The sequence below is a fragment of the Capra hircus genome, chromosome 4, assembly GCF_001704415.2.
Source record: "Capra hircus breed San Clemente chromosome 4, ASM170441v1, whole genome shotgun sequence".
NCBI lineage: Eukaryota > Metazoa > Chordata > Mammalia > Artiodactyla > Bovidae > Capra > Capra hircus.
Window position 1 is genome coordinate 50,267,133 of NC_030811.1, and position 12,770 is coordinate 50,279,902.

General features: G+C 45.3%; 1 long non-coding RNA gene and 1 other non-coding gene across 2 annotated transcripts in view; both read right to left on the reverse strand.

The window, feature by feature from the left end:
- The window catches only part of LOC108635844, a 91,312-nt gene that overhangs the window by 48,917 nt on the left and 29,625 nt on the right, over positions 1–12,770 (reverse strand). The gene's annotated exons all lie outside the window — the stretch shown is intronic.
- MIR148A (microRNA 148a) lies at positions 2,577–2,661 on the reverse strand. Its single transcript, NR_129597.1, has one exon. It is a non-coding gene; the product is annotated as a microRNA 148a (primary transcript).

A 12,770-nucleotide genomic window follows, 5' to 3' on the forward strand; every position in this document is an offset into this window, starting at 1 on the left:
GTATGTACTCCCCGCATGAATAAGAAAAATTTAAGTAACATGAGAAGTTTAGTGGAAGAGTCATTCCTGAAATCACACGGGGCCTAGATGGTGGACTCCTCTGGCTCTTGGGAATCCCCCAAAACGTGTCCACCCCCCAATCCTCCTCTCCACTATCTGAAGAATGTTGGGGGAGCACTTGGGAGTTCTTTGGAATCAGCTTTCTTAGAAATGCTAGGTTACCTAGCATTCTGCTCCTAGAAGGTGGGGTTGGACATTAAATTCAGGTGAGGAATCAGTGACGTTTCCTCAGTTTCTCATGGGAAGAATTTTCTAGCACCTTTCTATTTCCAACTTTTGTATTTGAAAATTAAAAGGTTCTTTTTAAAAAGTGAAAAGCTACCCATGTTTAATAATATATAGTTTCCATTGCACCTTATTCACTTGAAATGTTGAAAATAAAGATGAGAGGGCTGGTCCATGTAAGCTGCTGGTGATGGTGCCCTTCAGCCTGACGATTCCACTTCCAATAGCATTCTGCCTCCCCAGCACTTCCCGTTCTCCCCTTCCTGGCATGATTTCCCTTTGATATTTTTATTGTCCACTTCTGGCACAAAAATAACCTCCAACCTGGGATTCTGGCTTATTTGTTCACTCCCCAATCCTTAGCCTCTAGAGTAACACCTGATACTCAGGAGATGACGACACAGGCTGCTGAATGACCAAGGTCAATGAGAAAATAAGTTTACCATAAGCACCCTCAGCTTGCCAATTTTCCTGGCTCCACACCCATCATCCTCAGCACCAGAGTACACCACAGCTCCCTCTACTTAGTCCTTTAACTTACCAGCAGTCACAGGTAGGAGACAAAGCAAAAGATTTCTAAGCAAATCATTAAAGCATACAGTGAAAGCAGACATGATCCCATCAGAGGACCCCAAACCTTAATCTTCTTTGGAGATGAGACCCTGATGTCATCTCTTTGCCTGGATGACTGCTCTCCCAGTCAACCACTCCACAGCCCCACCCTCAAAGAGTCACCTTCATTCTCTTGCAAGGCTGGTTTAAGTTTTGTTGTTGTTTTAGTTCTTTTAGAATATCTCATGGACATATTCGGATACAAATGTCAGGAGGAAGAATCCTTTTTACAAGCAAGCACATCTTATATCTCAAATGAATACAAGTACATGAGTTTGAAATAGTTCATTTTACTGCACAGATATAATCCAGCCATCTTTGGGGTAAAGGATTGAAGAACTGAAGCAAAACAGTCACTGATGATGGAAAGGCAGGCAAATGGATAATAGCCACATAAAAGAGAATCCAGGATGTCTTAGGATGAGGACACATCATTCCTGTGAAAAGCAACTAAGTCTTACCATTAAGCTCTGCTATCAAGCAACTGAATACTTCTCCCCTCCCTGCCCTCCATTGATCCTCCCTCCATTATCACCCTCTCTGGATGGAAATGGTGGCTTTTACAAAATCAAGGACCTCTCCCAGACACAAACAAGCAACCAACGCTCCCCCACCCCCACCCCCACGGCTTCTGAAAAATCCTAAAAATTACATCAAAATTGAGTCATTCCTTCACTTGACTGTCAGCAACATGGCACATGAACTGTTTCCTTTTTACTCACCACCCTGTGCCCTGAGCCTGGCACCCAGCAAACACTTCAAGCATATTTGTTGGATAAATGCCTTTGTTAACACAAAGTTTTTGTAATTCTTTGGATCAATCAGCTCTCCAGCCAAAAGCTCATAAAATCAAAATAGGGCAGTGTCAATGGAACAGGACTATAAACGGGTGCCAGTCACTGGCCCACTGCACAGAGCAGGCTATTGATAGGAACTCCCCAACCAAAACCTACATTCCAGCAATGAGGAGCAGTGTCTCCAGAGAAAAGTATCTCTACAGCCCCAAACAGTAAATATTACCCCCATCTGCCTCCCACCCAGCTGCCTTTCAAAATTTTCTTGAAAAAAGCGCTTCCTTTCCATTAATAAAACCTATTTTTTTAATATAAAAGTGAATTGGACCTAAATCAGAAACAGAATTGAGACTGGATCGCCAAACTCAGTCCTTGCAGGATCTCATTTATCTAGCAGGTCACTTGAGTAAAAGGACCATTATCCATGGCTTTTGTACAAATACATTTTCTTCTTCAAGGGTAGAGAGTTTAAATTCCTGTAAGGCACTGCACACCCACACACCCATTAATAAACCTGTGGCTCTCCTCTCCTAGCTCAATAAGTGAAGTCGGTCTTTTGAGCACCTTTTAAATAACCTTGAAAAGCCCAAACCTTTTTTTTTTTTTTTCTTTCCCCTTTCTTTCTTTTTTTAGACCAAAATCTCTGCAGTCAGGAGTCCACCAGGGCAAAATGAAGGAAGGGAGATTGGGATTTCGGTTTAAGCCACCGGCTTCAAGGATGTTGACCACTTTCCCCAAACAGTGCTTGGACCCCTTCTGGCCTCGCCCCTCCCCCCAAGGGAAAGGCGCTGCGACGTGGCCACCGGGACTACCCGGTCCTGAGTCCGCCGACGCCCTCGCAGCGGGTGGTGACGGTGGCGGCGGAGGCGACGACGACCAGAGTCCCTAGAGACAAAGTTCTGTAGTGCACTGACTTCTATCATATTCAGAGTCGGAGTGTCTCAGAACTTTGCCTCAAAAGACCAAACTGTCCTCCTCCAGAAGTTTCTTTCTGCAGGTGTGCTCCCCCACCAACCCCCAGCTAAAACAAAGAACAACTCGTTAAAAGCAATTTAGCTCAGGATGCGACCGATAATGGAACGGGTCATTAATTATGGAAAGTTACTGCCGCAGTCAGCAGGAGCAAATGCCCAACAAAAATGGTGTTTCAACAGCCCGGTTCGACAAATTCTGGTCGCAATGTCACAGCAAGCGGGCTGCTGCAATCACACACCCTCCCCCGCCTTCCAACCCATCTCAGATTAGAACCTACTCCCGGGCGAACCCCACCTTCTCCTCGGTCCTGCTATTTAAACTTTTGCAAGCTGCTAACTCACTCCACCTAACTCGTGGCAACTTTTTACCTTCCCTTCTGGAAAGCTGGTGGGGGAGGGGGCTGCCCGAAGACGAATTCTCGGAGCTGGAAGAGTTAAAGCAGGGGGAAGAGGGACGAATACAGGCTCGGTAAATGCCCCGCGGATGGGACGGCCCAGGGAAGCAAGGGAGCGCGGGGCCTCCACAGCGGCCCCCCATCCCCCCTCCATTCCCACCACTCAATTCCCGGTCTTCCCACTGCCCGCGCCCAGCTCCACAACTCGCGTCTATGCAGTCCTCTCCCCTCCGCTCCACCCACCCACTCTTTGGGATTCTCTCTGCCCCAGTAGTCAGCGAGCTTCCCGCGGATCCCCTGTGCTTCCCCCTAGCACACACCAGCCCCTGTTCTGAGCCCCCCGCCCTGCACCCCCGGCGGCCAAGCGCCCTCCCAACCCCGACACCCCCCTCCCCCTACATACCGCACCTGAACAGCTGTTGCACCCGTGCAACAGGTCTGGAAAGTGTCTTCCCCCACTTCCCCCCCAACCGCTCGCCACCGTCCCCTACCCTACAACCCCCTAGAACCAGGGTCGGAGGGGCAGTGGGGTGCACAGGCGGCTGACGAAGTGCGGGATGCCCCGAAGCGCCGGGGACTGGGGGCGGGTGGTCGGGCTCCGGCCTCCCAGGGCCGGGGCGCCCTCCCGCGTGGCCCCTCCTGCGCCCGCCACAGGCTCCCCAGCCTGCCCCTCCAGCAGCAGCAGCCAGGCATTCCCGGGCGGGCTCCCCCCCTCGCGCTCCGCTCAGCTCCCTTCCATCTTGACTTTTGCCGACGTGGAAATTTTGGGTTTGGAGACGACCTGCGCTCTTATTGGCTGCCGGCGGGCGGGGTCGGAGGTCACGGCTGCTCTCGCTATTCCGCGCCAAGGGGAGCCGCACAGCGGCTCGTGTCAAGTCAGCAGGTTCCCTCCGCCTCCCCGGGGTCACGTGCGCCCCGGGCAGGCCCCGGAGCCACCTCCTCATGCAAATACAGCGGCCGCGCCGAGCTGGGGGCGGGACGGAGGCGGGAGTAGGCGGGGGCGCGCGGGGCGGGGCGGGGGTGGGGGCGGGGTTGCGGCTCGCCTGCCGGGCCGGGGGAGGGACCGGGAGGGGCGGGGTGCTCCAGGTAGCCACCTGGCTCGGAGTCCCGCCACGCCCCTCTGCCACCCCATCCCACCCCGGCCCCCCTGCTTTTTCTGCTTCTAGTGAGTCTGCTGGACCTTGTCCCCCGCTAGCCCCGCTGGGCCTCAGGAACCCCAGCTTTTGTAAGATACCCTTCACTGCCCGCTTCCTCCCGAGTCCCTTCCACCAGACCCGAGCCGAGCCCGGTTGGGCCGCGGGTCTCCTAGACCAGGGAAGGGGAGACAGCCAGCTGCCTGCAGGGCTGAGAACAAAATGGAAACCTCGAGGAGGGCAGTTTCCTCCTTTGGCAGGGAGTTGAGAGAACTAACAGCGAGACTCCCAGTCAGAGAATTCTGGGACAGAAGCAAAAGCAAGAATTCGTCAGGGTTAAAAGTACCCCCCTTTTAATTAATTGCCTTCTGCCTCTTCCCACCCCCATAAAAAGAGACCAAAATACTAAAAGTCCTGATTTAAAAAACAAGCAAACGAGTCTACAAGGACTAACCGACAGGCCGGTCCATCTCCACCCCGCCCTCTGCTGAGTACTGGGCAGCCGAGAGTGGAACCCAGGGACGCGTTCTCCTCCCTACATCTGGATGGAGGTGTGACTTCGGGAGCTCAGAATTCCGTGAGAAGTCACGAGGCATGTAAAAGCAATCAATGCCTAACGTGGTTCCCCAAGCATGCCAAGGATGGTGCTCTTTAGAAAGAAAGGGAATCGATGAATGGCCACATGACCAAGACCTCTTCCTTCCCTCCCCCTTCCCCAAGGAAAAGAAAGTAGCAGCAATGCAAAGGTAAAGCCCATATTATAAATGCTGACTCTGATGGTTATTGTAAGATCTGCCAGCTTCTACTCACCAAGAAAAAGAACAGGGGCTGCATTAAAAAAAAAAAACAAAAAACGTTTCTCAAAATTGGCCTAATTATTTTTTCCTTCATGTAATAAAATATCTGTATCATCTTAATCCTTTGTCGATCAAAAGTCTGATACAGAAAAGCAAAAATACATTTTCATGGGAAGATTCTTACCTGTAAAATTCTTCCCATCCTCTCTTCTTAATTTACTCTCTCCTTCTCCCCATTTCCCCCTATGGAAAGATAAATCATTGCTCCTTCCAACTGTTTTATCCTCAAGGAGCTTTTCCACTCTCCTTTCTCTTTCCTCTGCACTCTGGGTTTATCTGACCCTTCCCGGCTTTGCAGGGGCCTCTCCCTTGGCATTGTCTCGTCCAGCACCCCCGACCCCTCCTTGGCCAAGGCCTGCCGGCAGCGCTTGCTGGGCCTCGGAGTTGGTCCTGGCTCTGCTGCCTGTTCAGTTGTGTGCACTGGAATATTGATTTTTCAGTGTATGCGCCGGCTCTGTAAAAATCAATATTTCAGTAGCTCGAGCACAGCGCAGGGCAGTGTAATGGAGCCTGGCTGCTGATGTAACGTGCGGGGTCCACCCTCAGCGATTGAGGTCAGTCAGAAAATGGCAGTGTGTTTTCCTATTTCATTGTTTGCTTCAGAGGGAAGGAAGGAGTTTGCATACCTCTGTGTACATCAGATTCCAGGACAGAGTAACCTTGGTGCTGTTGGGTGACATGTGAACCAAAGTTAGAAAGTTATACATTCTTAGGCAAAAGTGGGATGGAAACCTCAGATTATCCATTCTAAGAACTGCTACATAAGATATTGGGAAGGAGGCTGTTATCGCCTGCCTCTATCCTACCAAATTTCACAATGAGAAAAGAAAAACAGGCTCTCTTCAGGAAAAGACTAGAGTTCATCTTTGGATGAACTGGATATATGGATCATTATTCATTATTAATCTACAGTCCTTAACATACGCTTTTGATTAATGAGGACAAGAGATTTCTGGCATGATTTAAAGAAAAAAATAATAACTACCAATTTAGGGGCCATCCTCATGACATTTGCAGCAAATGTGGAAAGATGCTGGGCTTAGAGTCAGGCCAGTGGGTTCTGGCCAGGTGTGCTCCGCTGGGGCAGCCTTTCTAATTCCCTCACCTCTCTGAGCCTCAGGGACTCTACCTACAAATTAAAGGGTTACACTAAATGACCTCTACACATTCTCTAGCTCTAACACCTATGATTCTACTGGAAAAAAAAGATTATAGTTAAAACCTTCAAAAACAAAAATAAAATGTAGTGTATACCATGGATAAGAAAAATAGACTAATATCAGAAGTGCTGCAGAAACAGAAAGTCTTGCTCTAATTGGGTATTTTACTTCTTTTAAATTCTATTCCAGTGTAATCTTATGAGAGTAATTTGGCCTTTTTTTTATGCACTTCTTTTGAACTAGCATTTCTAAGAGTTTTTCCTAAAGAAATTATTGCTATCACTGGAAAGATGTTTATCACTGTCAGTTTTAGAGCACTGAAACATTAGAAACAATGTAAGTATCCAATAATAGGGACATGTATTAGATAAAATACGGTATTGGGTTGGCTAAACATTTCATTTGGGGTTTTCAGTAACGTTGTAATTATTCAGTGGAACACAACTATTTAGTATGATGGTACTAAGTGGATATTAAAATAATGTCAAAGATTTGCATTGAAATGTATGTACTATTTAAATCTCTATCTATGTATATCTCATCACGGTAAAGGAGATGGGCTCTGGAGCCAGCTGGCCTGAGTTCAGATCTCGATCTACTACTAACTGGGCTCCCCAGTGGCTCATTGGGTAAAGGATCTGACTGCAGTGCAGGGATCTAATCCCTAGATGGGGAAGATCCCCTGGAGAAGGGCATGGCAACCCATTCCAATATTCTTGCCTGGAGAATCCCATGGACAGAGGAACCTGGAAGGCTACAGTCCAAAGGGATAAAAAGAGTCAGACCCAACTGAATGACTAAGCACAGTCTGCCTCTAACTAGCTGTATGGCTGTGGTCAGCTGTAAACTAAATACATTGGTTTTCTATTGCTGCTGTAATAAATTACCACAAACTTTGTGGCTTAAGACAACACAGATATATCAATATCATTTTACAGCCCTAGAGATAGCCCAAACTAGCTTTCACTGGGCCAAAATCTCCCCTATGTAGGCTCAAGGGGAGAATGTTTGCTTGCCTTTTCTAGAGGCTGCCTGCATTCCTTATATCATGGCCCTACCCTCCGTCTTCAAAGCACAGCACACCAATCTCTGCAGTCTGGGTGGACTTTCATTCTCCTGTCCCCTTTTTAAAACGATCTTTGTGATAATACCTGGATAATCCAGAATAATCTGTCTTGAGATTCTTAATCACATCTGAAAAGTCGCTGTTGCCAGGTAAGGTAACACATTCTTAGGTTCCAGAGATTAGGACAGGATGTCTTTGGAACCATTATTCTACCACATAGGGCTAAAATCAAGGTGTCAACAGGGTAGCAGCCCTTTCTGGAGACTCTAAGGGAGAATTTGTCTTTTTGTCTTTTCTAGCTTCTAGAAGCTGTATGTATTTCTTGGCTCATGGCTGCTACTAAGTCGTTTCAGTCCTTATTCTTGAAAGCCAGCAATGGCTGGTGGAATCTCAGATTATATCACTTCCACACTGACTTTTCTGTCTCCCTCTTCTACATTTAAGAACCCTTGTGATTATGTTGAGCTCATCTGGATATTCTAAGATAATTTCCCTATTTCAAGGTCAGCTCATTAGCAACCTCAATTCCGTCTACTACCTTAATTCTCCTTGGACATGAAACATAACATATTCACAGGCTTCTGGGATTAGGATGTGGGCATCTATGAAGGGCTATTCTTCTGCCTACCACCTTCAGGATAATGGTAATAATCTGCATCATGAGGTTGTGAAGAAGATCAAAACCATCAACAAACACATGTAAAATGATTAGAATAGTGCTTGGCACACAGTAAGCACTCCATACTAATTATCCCATAGTCAGCAATCTATAATAATTATCTATTACATTATTATCTGGAAAGGAAATGCAGAATGTATACAGGAGGTGCATCTAGAAGGTGGGATTAAATTGATTTTTACTTTCTTTGTTTTTGCTCATATGTGTTTTCCCCTTTTCTTCCATGGCCAAGTATTACTTGAGCACTTTTAAATTGTTTAAATAAAAATGCTGCTGCTTCTGCTAAGTCGCTTCAGTCGTGTCCGACTCTGTGCGACCCCATAGACGGCAGCCCATAAGGCTCCCCTGTCCCTGGGGTTCTCCAGGCAAGAACACTGGAGTGGGTTGCCATTTCCTTCTTCAATGCATGAAAGGGAAAAGGGAAAGTGAAGTCGCTCAGTCTTATCCGACTCTTAGTGACCCCGTGGACTGCAGCCTACCAGACTCCTCCGTCCATGAGATTTTCCAGGCAAGAGTACTGGAGTAGATTGCCAGTGCCTTCTCTGAAATAAAAATGAGACAAATAAAGGAGGCTGTCATAGTAAAATGGGAACACAACTTAATTGAACACAAATTGTGATATTGAACAAGCTGTCTTACCTCTCTATAGTTCAGTTTTTCTCACTGGTAATCTGAAGGAGATTTACTATATACTTTGCAAGGTCCTTCCAGTTCTAAATGCCATACATCTGAGATTTTAAACATCAACAAGTTGATAAATCATAGTGAACACTGCTTAATATATTAAAAATGTTAAAAATCAGTAAGGAAAAAAGATAGCCTTATATGGATAAAAGAAGGGGTAAAGAGCATAAGCAGGCATTCTCAGAAGAAAAACGAATGGTAAATAAGCATAGGTAAAGATGCTGAACTTCATTTCGGTTCAGTTCAGTTCAGTTGCTCAGTTGTGTCCGACTCTGCGACCCCGTGAATCGCAGCACGCCAGGCCTCCCTGTCCATCACCAACTCCCGGAGTTCACTCAAACTCACATCCATCGAGTTGGTGATGCCATCCAGCCATCTTATCCTCTGTCGTCCCCTCTTCCTCCTGGCCCCAATCCCTCCCAGCATCAGAGTCTTTTCCAATGAGTCAACTCTTCGCATGAGGTGGCTAAAGTACTGGAGTTTCAGCTTTAGCATCAGTCCTTTCAAAGAACACCCAGGACTGACCTCCTTTAAAATGGACTGGTTGGATCTCCTTGCAGCCCAAGGGACTCTCAAGAGTCTTCTCCAACCCCACAGTTCAAAAGCATCAGTTCTTCAGCGCTCAGCCTGCTTCGCAGTCCAACTCTCACTAGTAACAGGTAAATGCAATTTAAACCTTCAGTGAGATATTTTATACCCACTAGGTTGGCAAAAATCCAGAAGTCCAACAGCGTAAGTGATTGGAGATGATGTAAATGAATGGTAATGCTTGCTCAGTGCTGCTGGGAGTTGAAATGAAGACAACTACTTTGGAAAGCAATTTGACATTCCCTTGTATTGTAATGACATTCCGTTTATCATGTAAAATTGAACATGGATGTCCTGATGTCCAGCCTTTCCACCCAGAAAAACTCTCATCCATGTACCCTGGGAGGCACACATGAGAATGGTCATAGCAGCACTGCTCATGACATTGAAACACTGAAAACAGCCCACAGCAAGTGGATAAACTGTGCTCTTCTCACACAATGGATTATTATACAGCAGAGAAAATGAACAAACAACTCTTCACATGGCCATGGATCAAGCTTAGAAACACAGTTCTAAGTGGGTGGGGGAGGGAATCAAGTCCTGAGAGACTACAAATATAATGATGTCATTTTAGGAAGCCCAAACCCAAGCAAAACCAATGTATATTTTGTAAGGGTTCAAAATGAGTAATTAAAAAGAAGGAAATGGTAAATAGAAAATTCAGGATAGTAGTTATTGATGCAGTGTGGAGAGAAGGAGGGAGGGATGTAACTAGTAATGTTCTAGTTCCTTAACTGGACAGTAGGCTCCTAAGTGTTTATTTAATTATGCATCATAACTTGCATTTGTGTGAGTTATATTTTTTGTGTTTATAAACATTAAATTAGAATGATTTTTTTTTTAAAGAATACTGTTTAGGACTTCTGTATTCTGATCTAGGATGCTTCCTGTAGTTGATGCTAATCACTCTGATTCCTTTCAAATTCATGGAAGTAAAGTCTTTATGGTTAACTTGCTATTTGTGATCCTGCTAGTTAAGCAGACTTCATAACACCCTGGGCTTGTGCAACTGTTGTTTCCAGTGTATGCTCTAAATGAACCTCATACTCTCTGAGACCCATAACCGCAGAGGGTGTTATACCTACAGAAAAAGTACCTCCAGAAGTCTCTTGCAGCCTGTCTTCTGTGTGCCCCAAAGCTAGCCATTTTGGAGGCTCCTTCTTTGGGTCTGAGACACAAGGTTCATAAATAGCCAGCCCAGCCTAGGTGAATCTGTTACTCTTCCAATTCATTACAGTGTATATTTCAAAGCTGAAGAATCACATTCCTGTTTCCCTGACTTATTTTGTGTTATTTCAGAAGATTTATCCATCTAGTCATGGTCCAGAGGGACATGGGCTCACACTCAGCAACAACCCTGGCATTCATGTTATTTTTGACTTCCATCTTGATCCTATCATCTCCCAAAGAATAAACCAGCTTTGTTGATTTGCTTTTCTATTTCCTTGACTCTCAGTGAGGAATTTGCAGGTGATTATCAGAACTCAGGGGTACCTGAGTAAACATCAACGTTTCCAGTGAGAGGATTAGCTTGCATAGGGCTTGCCAACTGAAGTTAGTGCCAGATGCATGGAGGAGGATGGATGAGGGCAGTCTTTGAGGCAGCAGTGACACCTGTCTTCCAAAACTCACCTTTTGGATGCTGGATACTATAAACACATCAGTTGGGTGAAGTACTGGTTTGTAAGACTCGCTACCTAAAGTAGAATGGCCCCTGTTACTTACCACTTTGTGTGAGATCCTCAGTTTTGGAGACAAATTTTTAAAACTTTTTATCGTGAAAAATATACAGCAGAAAAAAAAAACTATAACGTAAATATATTCTATAAAATAAACACAAAAATTACATAAAATGCTTAATGAAATCCATCAGCAATTTCAACATTTATTAGCTCATGAACATTCTTGTTTCATTTGTAATGCCTTCCCTTCCAGGATTATCTTAAAGCAAATCCCTAATATCATGGGGTACAGATACTGTGAATGGATCATTGTGATAAGTAATCTCAAAGGCCTTAAAAGAGTATTATTAATGGCAATATAGAGTACAGTCTTTCTTTGCAAACTTATTGCAAGCTAGTTTTAAAAATCATTCACCTAGAGCCAGACATCCTGGAATGTGAAGTCAAGTGGGCCTTAAAAAGCATCACTAGTAACAAAGCTAGTGGAGGTGATGGAATTCTAGTTAAGCTATTTCAAATCCTGAAAGATGCTGTGAAAGTGCTGCACTCAGTATGCCAGCAAATTTGGGAAACTCAGCAGTGGTCACAGGACTGGAAAAGGTCAGTTTTCATTCCAATCCCAAAGAAAGGCAATGCCAAAGAATGGTCAAACTACCATGCGATTGCACTCATCTCACACGCTAGTAAAGTAATGCTTAAAATTCTCCAAGCCAGGCTTCAGCAGGACGTGAACCTTGAAATTCCAGATGTTCAAGCTAGTTTTAGAAAAGGCAGAGGAACCAGAGAATAAATTGCCAACATTCACTGGATCATGGAAAAAGCAAGAGAGTTCCAGAAAAACATCCATTTCTGCTTTATTGACTAGGCCAAAGCCTTTGACTGTGTGGATCACAATAAACTGTGGAAAATTCTGAAAGAGGTGGGAATACCAGACCACCTGACCTGCCTCTTGAGAAACCTGTATGCAGGTCAGGAAGCAACAGTTAGAACTGGACATGGAACAACAAACTGGTCCCAAATAGGAAAAGGAGTATGTCAAGGCTGTATATTGTCACCCTGCTTATTTAACTTATATGCAGAGTACATCATGAGAAATGCTGGGTTGGAGGAAGCACAAACTGGAATCAAGATTGCCGGGAGAAATATCAATAACCTCAGATATGCAGATAACACCACCTTTATGGCAGAAAGTGAAGAAGAACTAAAGAGCCTCTTGATAAAAGTGAAAGAGAAGAGTGAAAAAGTTGACTTAAAGCTCAACATTCAGAAAACTAAGATCATGGCATCTGGTCCCATCACTTCATGGCAAATAGATGGGGAAACAGTGGAAACAGTGGCTGACTTTATTTTTTTTTTGGCTCCAATTTCACTGCAGATGGTGATTGCAGCCATGAAATTAAAAGATACTTACTCTTAGAAGGAAAGTTATGACCAACCTAGATAGCATATTCAAAAGCAGAGACATTACTTTGCCAACAAAAGTCCGTCCAGTTAAGGCTATGGTTTTTCCAGTGGTCATGTATGGATGTGAGAGTTGGACTGTGAAGAAAGCTGAGCACCGAAGAATTGATGCTTTCGAACTGTGGTGTTGGAGAAGACTCTTGAGAGTCCCTTGGACTCCAAGGAGATCCAACCAGTCCATCCTAAAGGAGATCAGTCCTGGGTGTTCATTGGTAGGACTGATGTTGAAGCTGAAACTCCAATACTTTGGCCAAAGAACTGACTCATTTGAAAAGACTCTGACGTTGGGAAAGATTGAGGGCAAGAGGAGAAGGGGACGACAGAGGATGAGATGGTTGGATAGCATCACCGACTTAATGGACATGGGTTTGGGTGGACTCCGGGAGTTGGTGATGGA